This window comes from Myotis yumanensis, unplaced genomic scaffold (assembly GCF_028538775.1).
Source record: "Myotis yumanensis isolate MYYU_CA2020_CCGP unplaced genomic scaffold, mMyoYum1.0.hap1 SCAF_11, whole genome shotgun sequence".
NCBI lineage: Eukaryota > Metazoa > Chordata > Mammalia > Chiroptera > Vespertilionidae > Myotis > Myotis yumanensis.
The window spans coordinates 5,723,055-5,732,309 of NW_027223762.1; the positions used below are offsets into that span (position 1 = coordinate 5,723,055).

Consider the following 9,255-nt stretch of genomic DNA (forward strand, 5'->3'; position numbering starts at 1 on the left):
CTGTTCAATCTCTGGAACAGAAGAAACTTTCTATTAAAATTTATTTTGGAAAAAAAAAATCACAACTTCTTTCTGTAATGACAAGGAGGAGATTCTATCATACAAAGATAGGGTGGTGAGAGGCAGCCAGAGCTTTCCAGAGGAGCAAGGTGGAAAGTGTCCTGCTCTCCCCCCGCAGCAATGGCAGGTCCCTCCCTCGAGTGCACTCCACTCTTCCTCCTTTAAAAAAATATATTTGGATTTCAGAGAGGAAGGGAGAGGTAGGGAGAGATAGAAACATCAGTGATGAGAGAGAATCATTGATCGGCTGCCTTCTGCTCCCCACACTGGGGATCAAGCCCAAAACCTGGGCATGTGCCCTGACTGGGGATCAAGCCCAAAACCTGGGCATGTGCCCTGACCGGGAATCAAACTGTGACCTCCTGGGCTTGCGGGAGGAATGAGGGAGACAGATCGGAGCAGGCCCTGTGGTGATGGAGACTGAAGTTGGAGGAAAAGACTGGAGACACAGAGGGTGAGAGCGTGGGGTGTGTGTGTGTGTGTGTGTGTGTAATGCATTCACCACTTTGCTTGCATCAACTTTGGTAAGTTTTTAGGGGTGAACTTTTGGGGAACAGATATGCTTTTTAGGGTAAACACAATGCTTTCCTGTTTTTTCACTGCTTTTGCTTTGCATGATCACCCTGTGAGGGAGGAACTTTCCTTATAGATGAAGAAACCAGGACGGAAAGGTGAAGTGACTTCACCGGGCTCCCTGCAGGGTCCTGCAGGATGAGGACCCCAGCCTGACTCTCAAATCTGTGCCCTTTCTACATGCCCTCCCCCCACACGCCCGCAGTGGAGACAGGCCCTTTCTGTCCCCAGCTTTCATAAGCGCCACGTGAGGGCCCTTCGTGGCCCCCAGTGTGTGTGCCTGCCCTCCAGGTCCCGTGTGCCGCCCAGACCCCGGGAGCAGGACCTCAGCCTTGGGAGGCTCTGCACTGCAGATACCTCTCTGCAGTGCTCAGCAACTCCCAACATATTTCATCCTCACGCAAACAATGCTGGACCTCAGCGATTGTAAATGATTAAATAGCTAACTTCTGGGAGAGAGAGGAGCGCATTGGTCTCAGGTGCTGATAAAACATAAACGTATTTTTAGAATAAGCTTGTGCTAAAAATGATGAATTGGGGATGAAAATTACCTTCTTCAGCTGCTTGCAAACAGCAGGGTAGACAAGTGCTTTGGATTCTCTTCCAACAAGAGAGAGGGTCCGGCTTGGGAGAGCCACAGAACCCTGGGCGTAGGGACAGAGGGCCCCCACTGCGCCTGCTCCTCAGCCACCTGCATGGGGACCTTGACTTCCATGAGGCAAATGAAAACGCTGGAGTCTCAGGGACCACGTCTGGTGCTTTCGCTGCTCCGGGCCCATTCCTGCTTGCCACCACCCTCTCTCCTCCGGCCAAACCTCCGTGCAGGGAGCAGGCTCTACCTCCTTTTAGAAACCCCCCAGGTTCTGTAAACATCTCTCTGACTCCCACTTTTGAACAAACAAAAACAAGGAGAAAACACAGACCCCACCAGGTACTTCCACGAGGTCAGAGAAAGTGACTTGCACCTTCTTCATCCATCCTTTTGCCCCACCCCCTCCCGTGAGCCTGGCTGCGAGCCTGGAACTGAACTGCCTGCGGTCTGGCCAGGTGCTGGCCTGAGGCTCGCGGTCATCGGCTGCTGGCTCGGGGCAGCTGGTCCATTTCGTGATGCGGAGCGGGAGCCCAGGGGACGCTGGGCGCCTCCAGCGCGGAGCAGCTGGCTCCGAGGAGTTATTGCAAGTCTGCACAACTTAAAAAGCTGCAGTTTGGCAGTTTGGGGGCGGGAGGGGGGGAGCGCGGGGGTGGGTCCCGAGCGTCCCATTTCTCCTCCTCGGGCGGGCGGTTCGCGGAGCCTCCCTGCTCACTGCAGCGGGGCCGGCAATGCCTCTGGACCACACGCCGCCCTGGCCGAGGTCCGGGTGAGCGCCTCCACCTGGCCTCGGGCGCCGACCGCCCTCTGACGGGCCCCTCTTCCATTGGTGGGAAGCGGACCCAGCTCGAACCCCTTCCTCTCGGGGCGTCGGTTCAGCCCCGCTTCCGACCCGGTAAGTGGAGGAACGGAGCGTGGAGAGCAGCCTGGATCTGCCCTGTGCTCGGGGCTCCAGGCAGCGGGCCGGTGGGAAGCGGGCAGGACGCGGGGCCGTCTCCTGCCTCGCACTTTGTTTTGGAACAAGTTGGGGCCTCGTGACTTCCCGGGGAAAGCCCGGCGGATCTGCAGTGCCGCCCGCGCCGGGACTGGGGGGCCACCGGGTGGCGGGCGGGCTGCCTCCCGCGGGGTCGCGATGCTCCCAGACCTGGAGGGCGCGCCGGCGGGTGGGGTGCGCGCGCTCCTGCTCCTTCCAGGACAGGCACGGCGCCCCGGGGGTGACTGTGCATTTGGGTCCAGGCGGGGACGCGCTCCGGCCGCAGGGCCGCCCCTCTCAGCCCAGCCACCTGGTGGCACCGCCAGACCCCGCAGCCGGCAGCCGTGATCCCGGCCCCGGCCAAGGCCAGGGGGTGGGCGGGGCTGAGACCCGCGGGGCCGGGTCCAGCCGGCCAGCCCCGCCCCGCCCCGCCCCGCCCGTGGCTCCAGCGCCGGGTCCCGCGGGGCGGGAAGGACAGACGGACAGTGGCGGGCCACCCGGCTCTCCTCGCCGCTGCGGCAGCGGCCGTGGGGCCGCGCGGCGAGGCCTGATCCCTGCGGCGCAGCACGGGCGGGCGGCGCTGCAGTCCGAGGCACCGACTCCGGAGGTACCTACGCGGGCCCCCCTTCCCGTGCGCCCCGGAGACTCGTCTCTGCGACCCCGCAACTTTCCCCGCCTTTGGCTGCCCCAGCCCACCCCCCCCTCCCCCCCCATGGCCCCGGTCGCCCGTGCAGGACCCGGGAGGTCTACGTCCTCAGGGACTTTGCCTGCAGCTGGGCGCTCCCCTCCGATCCGCCTGTTGCGCGAGCGGCGGCCGCCCAGGTGGTGCCCGGGTCCCTCCGCGAGCCGCCGGGAGGGTCTCTAGCATCGGCGCTGGGGCACCGGGTGGGGTGGGGAGGAGGGTGTGGGGAGGAGGGGGGACGGGAGGCGGAGAGTCACTGAGCTGGGGAGAGGCGGCGCTGGCTTAGAGCAGCCCCCCGCGTCCTGTAGCCTCTTCTCCGAGAGGAGGGGCTTTCCCGGCGCAAGAAAGTGCCTCCCGGGCCGCCGCGCCGCCTGCGCCCCGTCTTTCCTCCCCGCCGCTGGCCCCGCAGAGGTGCCGGGCGCCCGCCACAGGCCACAGCTGCGGGGAGCGGCCGCCGCGTCCTGGTGCAGCGCTGCGCGCCCTGGAGCGGGAGCCGCTTGGGGCTCGCAGGACGCGTGTAGAGTGGCCCACAGGCTTGGCGTGGGGCTGAGTGGCGGTGATGGGAGTGGGTGCTCGGGGTGGGTCGGACTCCTTTTTCCCGTGCCGCTCGGGTGGCTGCCCGGCCTCTTGAGGTGAATGGGCAGGGAGTGAGCCAGACCTTCTGGTGAGCCGGGCTGGCGCCTTTCGCATTGCAGGGCTCTTCAGTGTACACGCCCCCCCTGCCCCCGGGCCCCCCACCTCCGTTGTCCTTTATGGTCTCTGTTGGGAAAGGAGCCCCTTTTGCACCCTTGGTTTCTCCCTCACCTTGGCTGGGGAGACCGGGCCAGTATTCAAACTCAGGCAGTCCAGGACCTCAAGGACACCGCCCCCGCCCCCCCCCCCCCCCCAACCTGCTCAGGCCCTCCCACACATTTGCTTAAGTGGTTTGCATAACCATGGGTTTAGAACTGTTAAGCTACCTCAAGTGGCCCCCCTTTCATACCACTTGCAAATACCTGCCCAGGTAAACAGGAAGCAAGCATTTTCCTGAGCACCTGCCCCTTGCTACAGGCAGATTGCTGCTTCTCCTCCCCCGTTTGTTTCAGGCTGGAGGGTGGCATTGGTTCGGTGGTTGAACTTGGAGTTTTGTGTAGGTCTCATTCCTTACCTGGGTGGTAAACTTCTTGAGGATGTCGATTCATTCAATGCGGCACACCCCGGGCCAGGCTCTGGGCTCTGCTCTGGGGATGCGCCCTTGTCAGATGAAGTTTCTGCTCTCGGTCCAGTCCTGTGTGTGTGTTTGTTTGTTTGCTTATTTTTAGTTTTCACCAGACGTCTCCTTTCTCCTGTTCTAATATTAAGTTTGTCTTTTTAGAACTAGGAACTATCAATATTGGGGTAGGGGGTGGAGAGTCGTAGCAAAGTGCTTAAGAACTCTGAATCCACAGCATGCCTTGAATATTAAGGGGGTGGTGGTAGGATCTGTTTTAATCCAGTCCTATGTCTGAGCCATGATTTTCTGGAAAATTGGCCTGAATAAACCCATTCACGAGGGCAGCAAGGCTAAACTTTTGCTAGTCAAGTGTATGAGAGCAAACTGGGAAGTTGGAAGCAATCTTCGTTCTGTTCAGAAATACTTAAATATTAAAAACCCAGTGCTCTGAAGCTTGGGTGTGCCAGCAAAGCACTAGCTAAGTATTTCTTCTCCTCCTCTCCCCCCCCCCCCCCCCCCTTCTTCTTCATCATCATTAGTAATATCACTATTCTAAGGCAGGAGGGGAAGAGTGGGGCCTGCAGATCAGACACCTCCCTGTCTCCAGTGATTTTCTCCCTCTCTGTCATCCTCCTCAGACTCTGCTTCCCCCTGTCCTACCAGAGCCCTCGGTGTGCTCTGGGGTTGGCATTTACTAGTAGGCTTGGAACGTGTGTCGGCTTTGAGAGAGCAGGAACCACAGGGCTTTCCTCCTCCTTTTTAAAATTTATTTTTATTTTTTAAAAATATATTTTATTGATTTTTTACAGAGAGGAAGGGAGAGGGATAGAGAGTTAGAAACATTGATGAGAGAGAAACATCGATCAGCCGCCTCCTGCACACCCCCCACTGGGGATGTGCTCACAACCAAGGTACATGCCCTTGACCGGAATCGAACCTGGGACCCTTCAGTCCACAGGCCGACGCTCCTTCCACTGAGCCGAATTGGTCAGGGCCCCCTCCTCCTGTTTTTGGTGGGTACCATTTACTGACTGCGTAATCTATGGCAGCTACTCTGCTCAGCACTTTTCCAGGCATTATCTCATTTAATCCTCAGAACAACCCCAGGAGGAAGTGTCTCACACTTATTGTTGCCCTGTTCTAGGCACTAAACTAAAAGCTCTCATTTCATCTGGATGACAACCTAGGAGGTGGGCTCTATTCTGACCCCATTCGAGATGAGCAAAAAGAGACACATCGAGTAGCTTGTGCAAAGCCACACACCTAGGACAGTGTGAAGCCAGGATTCGAACCCCTGGCCACCTGGCTGCAGAACCAATGTGAGATTCCTTCTTCCTTGCATATCCCTACAGCCTTAACACTGTGCCCTGTAGAATGGGGATAGGTAGAGGTGGCATATGGTTAACAATTGACCTTTATTGGCCTCTGAATGTGCAATAAAATATAGAAGCTGATTTTTAAAAAAAAATATGCAACGCTTCACGAATTTGTGTGCCATCCTTGTGCAGGGGCTATGCTAATCTTCTCTGTATCATTTCAATTTTAGTTTATGTGCGGCTGAAGCAAGCACTAGGAGCTGATTTAGAAAAATTTTCATCCTTTATCCTTTCTCTAGGTCACCTTTTGCAACTTTGCAGCACACCCACACCTGCCCTTTCCCTATAAAAAGGAAGTCTTGTTGTTGAGCTATAGTTACTGGACTAGGTTGTAGTATTTTTCTTTGTGGGCAACCGGTCTCTCACTCTCTTTGGAATCCTGCAGAGCCTTGCACCATGGATTGCTTGGAGTAGATACTATATAAAACTGTCTTTAGTTGCACACATGTTGAATGATAAAAGCCCAAGATCTGCTTTTGGCCAATCATGTTACAGAGAAGCAGTTAATGTTGACAGCAGTGGCTTTAGTGTGCTTGCTGAAATCCCCAATGAACGAAGCCTCCTGCAGCTCATCCTCAACTGAGCACCCAGCAAATTCTTACCAACTTTGACTTCATGATTGACTTATGTAGCCATATATATATATATATATATATATATATTGCTTATGCAAATATGTATGCTCATTCATTCAACTCGTATTTGAGTACTTACCCAGTGTTATGTATTATGCCAGGGGCTGGGTATGTATGCAGTGTTAAAGGAAACGGACATGGGGGATGGTTGCGAGATGGGTAAGGAGTGAGATAGTAAACAAATCAGTGCAAACATTTTAGTAGTGGCAAGCTTTCTAAAGAACTTCCTGGGGGAGGATAGCAAGGGTAGGGAGGACTAGTTCAGATGGGAAGCTGGGAAGATCTTTCTGAGGAAGAGATTCCCAGGCTGAGCCAGAGTATGAGGACTCAAAGGCAAGGAGAGCACTAAGCATTGTGGGGGGAGCTCCAAGAGAACCGGGTGGCTGGGTGGCTGGGAGGAGGTCAGAGAGGAGGATGGGCCAGATCCTCCTGGGCTCTTTAGGCCAAGTTCAGGATTTTAAGAGTTTATTCTGAGGCCTCCGGGAGGGAATTAATGGAGGTTCAGGAGCCAATTTGTATTTTTAGATCGTCAGTGAAAGCTGTGAGGAATAGATGAGAGAGATTCAAGAATGGCAATCGGCTCTCTTATTAAGAGGTGTGGTGGAGAGAGGGGACCTAAAGCCAGGTGGGACTGAGTGAAAAAGAATGGGAGGTTGGTTATGAAAGGGAACAGAGAGACAGAGTTTGTGTATATGCCTGTGTCTATGTGGAAGGTGGCCTTGGCTGAGGTTAGGGAGTTGAGTCCAGCTCCTTAATAAATCAGCAGATACACATCTCTGTGTGTGAGTTAAATGGTGCTAGCACTGCTAGAAGATTAGAAATTTGAAACCTAGCTCTGGCTTTGTCTCCCATTGCTGGGTAAATTTGAGCTTATCATTTGTCCTTCCTTTTTCCGCTTCCCCCGACTCCCCCCGCCCCCCTCTCCAACCACTCAGCCTGGTGATTTTACGATAAAAAAAATAGTTACCTTTCTACAAATATTCTTCTTCAATGGAGTCATTCATTTTTTTGTGGTAATTTGGATCCTTTTCATAAATTGAATTAGGAGAACTTTGAGTGGATGTGTGGGAACTTTTGTGGTGAGATTCTAATCATCTGCTCTTTGATAATCACCAATAAGCTGCTTTCAAACTGACTTAAATAGAGAGACACCAGGGAAAAGGCTGGTGGTGAGGAGAGGCTAAGCCTCTCCAAGATATGTGGGGTGAGGCCAGGTGGGGAGCCTTGGCCTTGGCTAGAAGCCAACTTCCGTCTCTCAGGGAAACACTTCCTTACCTGGTCTTCCTCATTACGTGAGACACTTCCATTGTACCCATGGATATCTTATACTAGTAAAAAGATACAAAAGAAGTGCATTTGTTATGTCCTCTGGGAACTCATGTTTAGAAGAATTTGCTGGCCTAAAGATCAATCGTGAACATAACAGATAGTCTGATGGGGCTTTGAAGGAGCAATAGGATACCCAATGATCAATTTATGCTTAGGGAATGAGAGTTTACATAGGAGCACAGAACGGAAAGTTACTCCAAAGATCAGCTAAGACATTTGCTGCCTCTTGAAGACTTCTTCCAGGAATGCTGACTTGTATCCTGGCAAATAATTTGTGTGTTGAGGTAAAGGAATGCCAGAAGACTGAAATTTTGGACTTGAACATGCTTACATTTTTTATTCTCATTCTTCCACCAACTGGGATGGCTTTCTTACGCCCTGATTGGCATGCATAGGGAAACCTGAAAGCATTTCCTGGGATTTACTTAAGGTAAAGAGTTTAGTTGATCAAAGAGATGAGAGAACTCGGTAGTTAAAGACTGTGGTTTATAGGTGTGGATTGAGGTGTGGGTTCTGGCAGAATTATTTCAGCATTTTTGTCTTTGAGCTCAATAAATCATACCTTCAGAGTAGTGTTTGTCTTGTGTATTTTTTTAAGTTTTAAATTTTTTTTTTAAGATCCAAGCTTTCTAACTGTTGTGCCCTCATGAAGCCACTGTCATAAGACTGCCACCTGCCTTCCTCCCCTTGGTGATAAGGCATTGCCTGGCCAAGATTTAGCCACAAGGTGTTTCACGGTTGAGCCTTCTTGGGAAGCTTGCCTCCTCTCTGCTGAAAGTATAAATTAAAATGCCATTATGTGGCAGTGCCCTATCTGCATCTACCTGTCTGTCTGTCTATCTATCTATCTATCTATCTATCATCAATCTATCTTTGCCAAAGTGAAAAAAGATATCACTATCCCCATACCTTCTCATCATTTCCTTAAATCACAAATCCTACAATGTAGGCTCTCTGAATATGCCAGAAAAGGATCTCATGAAAGTTTATAAGATGCCTTGAAACCGTTACCTTCTAAGCAGTTTCCCCAAACTTCTTGATCTAATTAGAAATGGAATGTCGGCATGGTGCACCTCTCTGGTGATAAGGACTGAGCTTTTGTCTCTCAGCTGCTCCAGGCTTAACATGTGGAAGCTGCACATCTGCTCTCTTTGACAAGGGCTTTGAAGTGGAGTACAGGGGCCACAGCTACGTGATGTGGCCCTAAACTCTAATGGGTTTGCTGTAAGTTTCTTTTTACTGGTCACTTCCATCACCCACATCAACAGTTAGGAGCACCCTAGCAAGCCCTGTTTTACACCCTTCATTTGTAAGTGAGTCTCAGCAACTTGGAAATACTCCCATGTAAGCATGGTTAGGTGTGGGGGTTTGGTTTCCAACTACCTCACAAATGTAGTTAAGTCCTAAGGAGCGGGAGGTGAGATGGTTTGGAATAAGTGGAACCACAGGATTGTGCAGGGTATGGAGTTCTCTCTCCCAGGACCAGGGCCCCACACCACATGCGCATCTGCACAGATACACACTCTGGGGCAGGCAGAGTGCTTAGTAGTGTGGACGGCTTAGCTGATCGGACAGAAGTAGACAAACGACACAGAAGTACCATATTGAGTGTAGCGTTTCAGTTTTACAAAATGAAAAGCGTCTGGAGATGGATGGCAGTGATGGTTGCACAACATTATAAACGCTTTTAATACCACTGACTGGACTCTAAAAAACTGTTAAGATGGCCCCACCAATGTGGCTCAGTGGTTGAGCATTGATCTATGAACTAGGAGGTCCCAGTTCGATTCCCGGTCAGGGCACATGCCTGGGTTGCTAGCTTGATCCCCAGTGGGGGAGCATGTAG

The 9,255-nt window shown here is 52.6% G+C and overlaps 1 non-coding gene across 1 annotated transcript; it reads right to left on the minus strand.

Moving 5' to 3' along the window:
* Positions 1-5,532: 5,532 nt before the first annotated feature.
* Positions 5,533-5,639, minus strand: LOC139020296 (U6 spliceosomal RNA). The gene has a single exon (XR_011473288.1). It is a non-coding gene; the product is annotated as a U6 spliceosomal RNA (small nuclear RNA).
* Between the last annotated feature and the right edge of the window lie 3,616 nt (positions 5,640-9,255).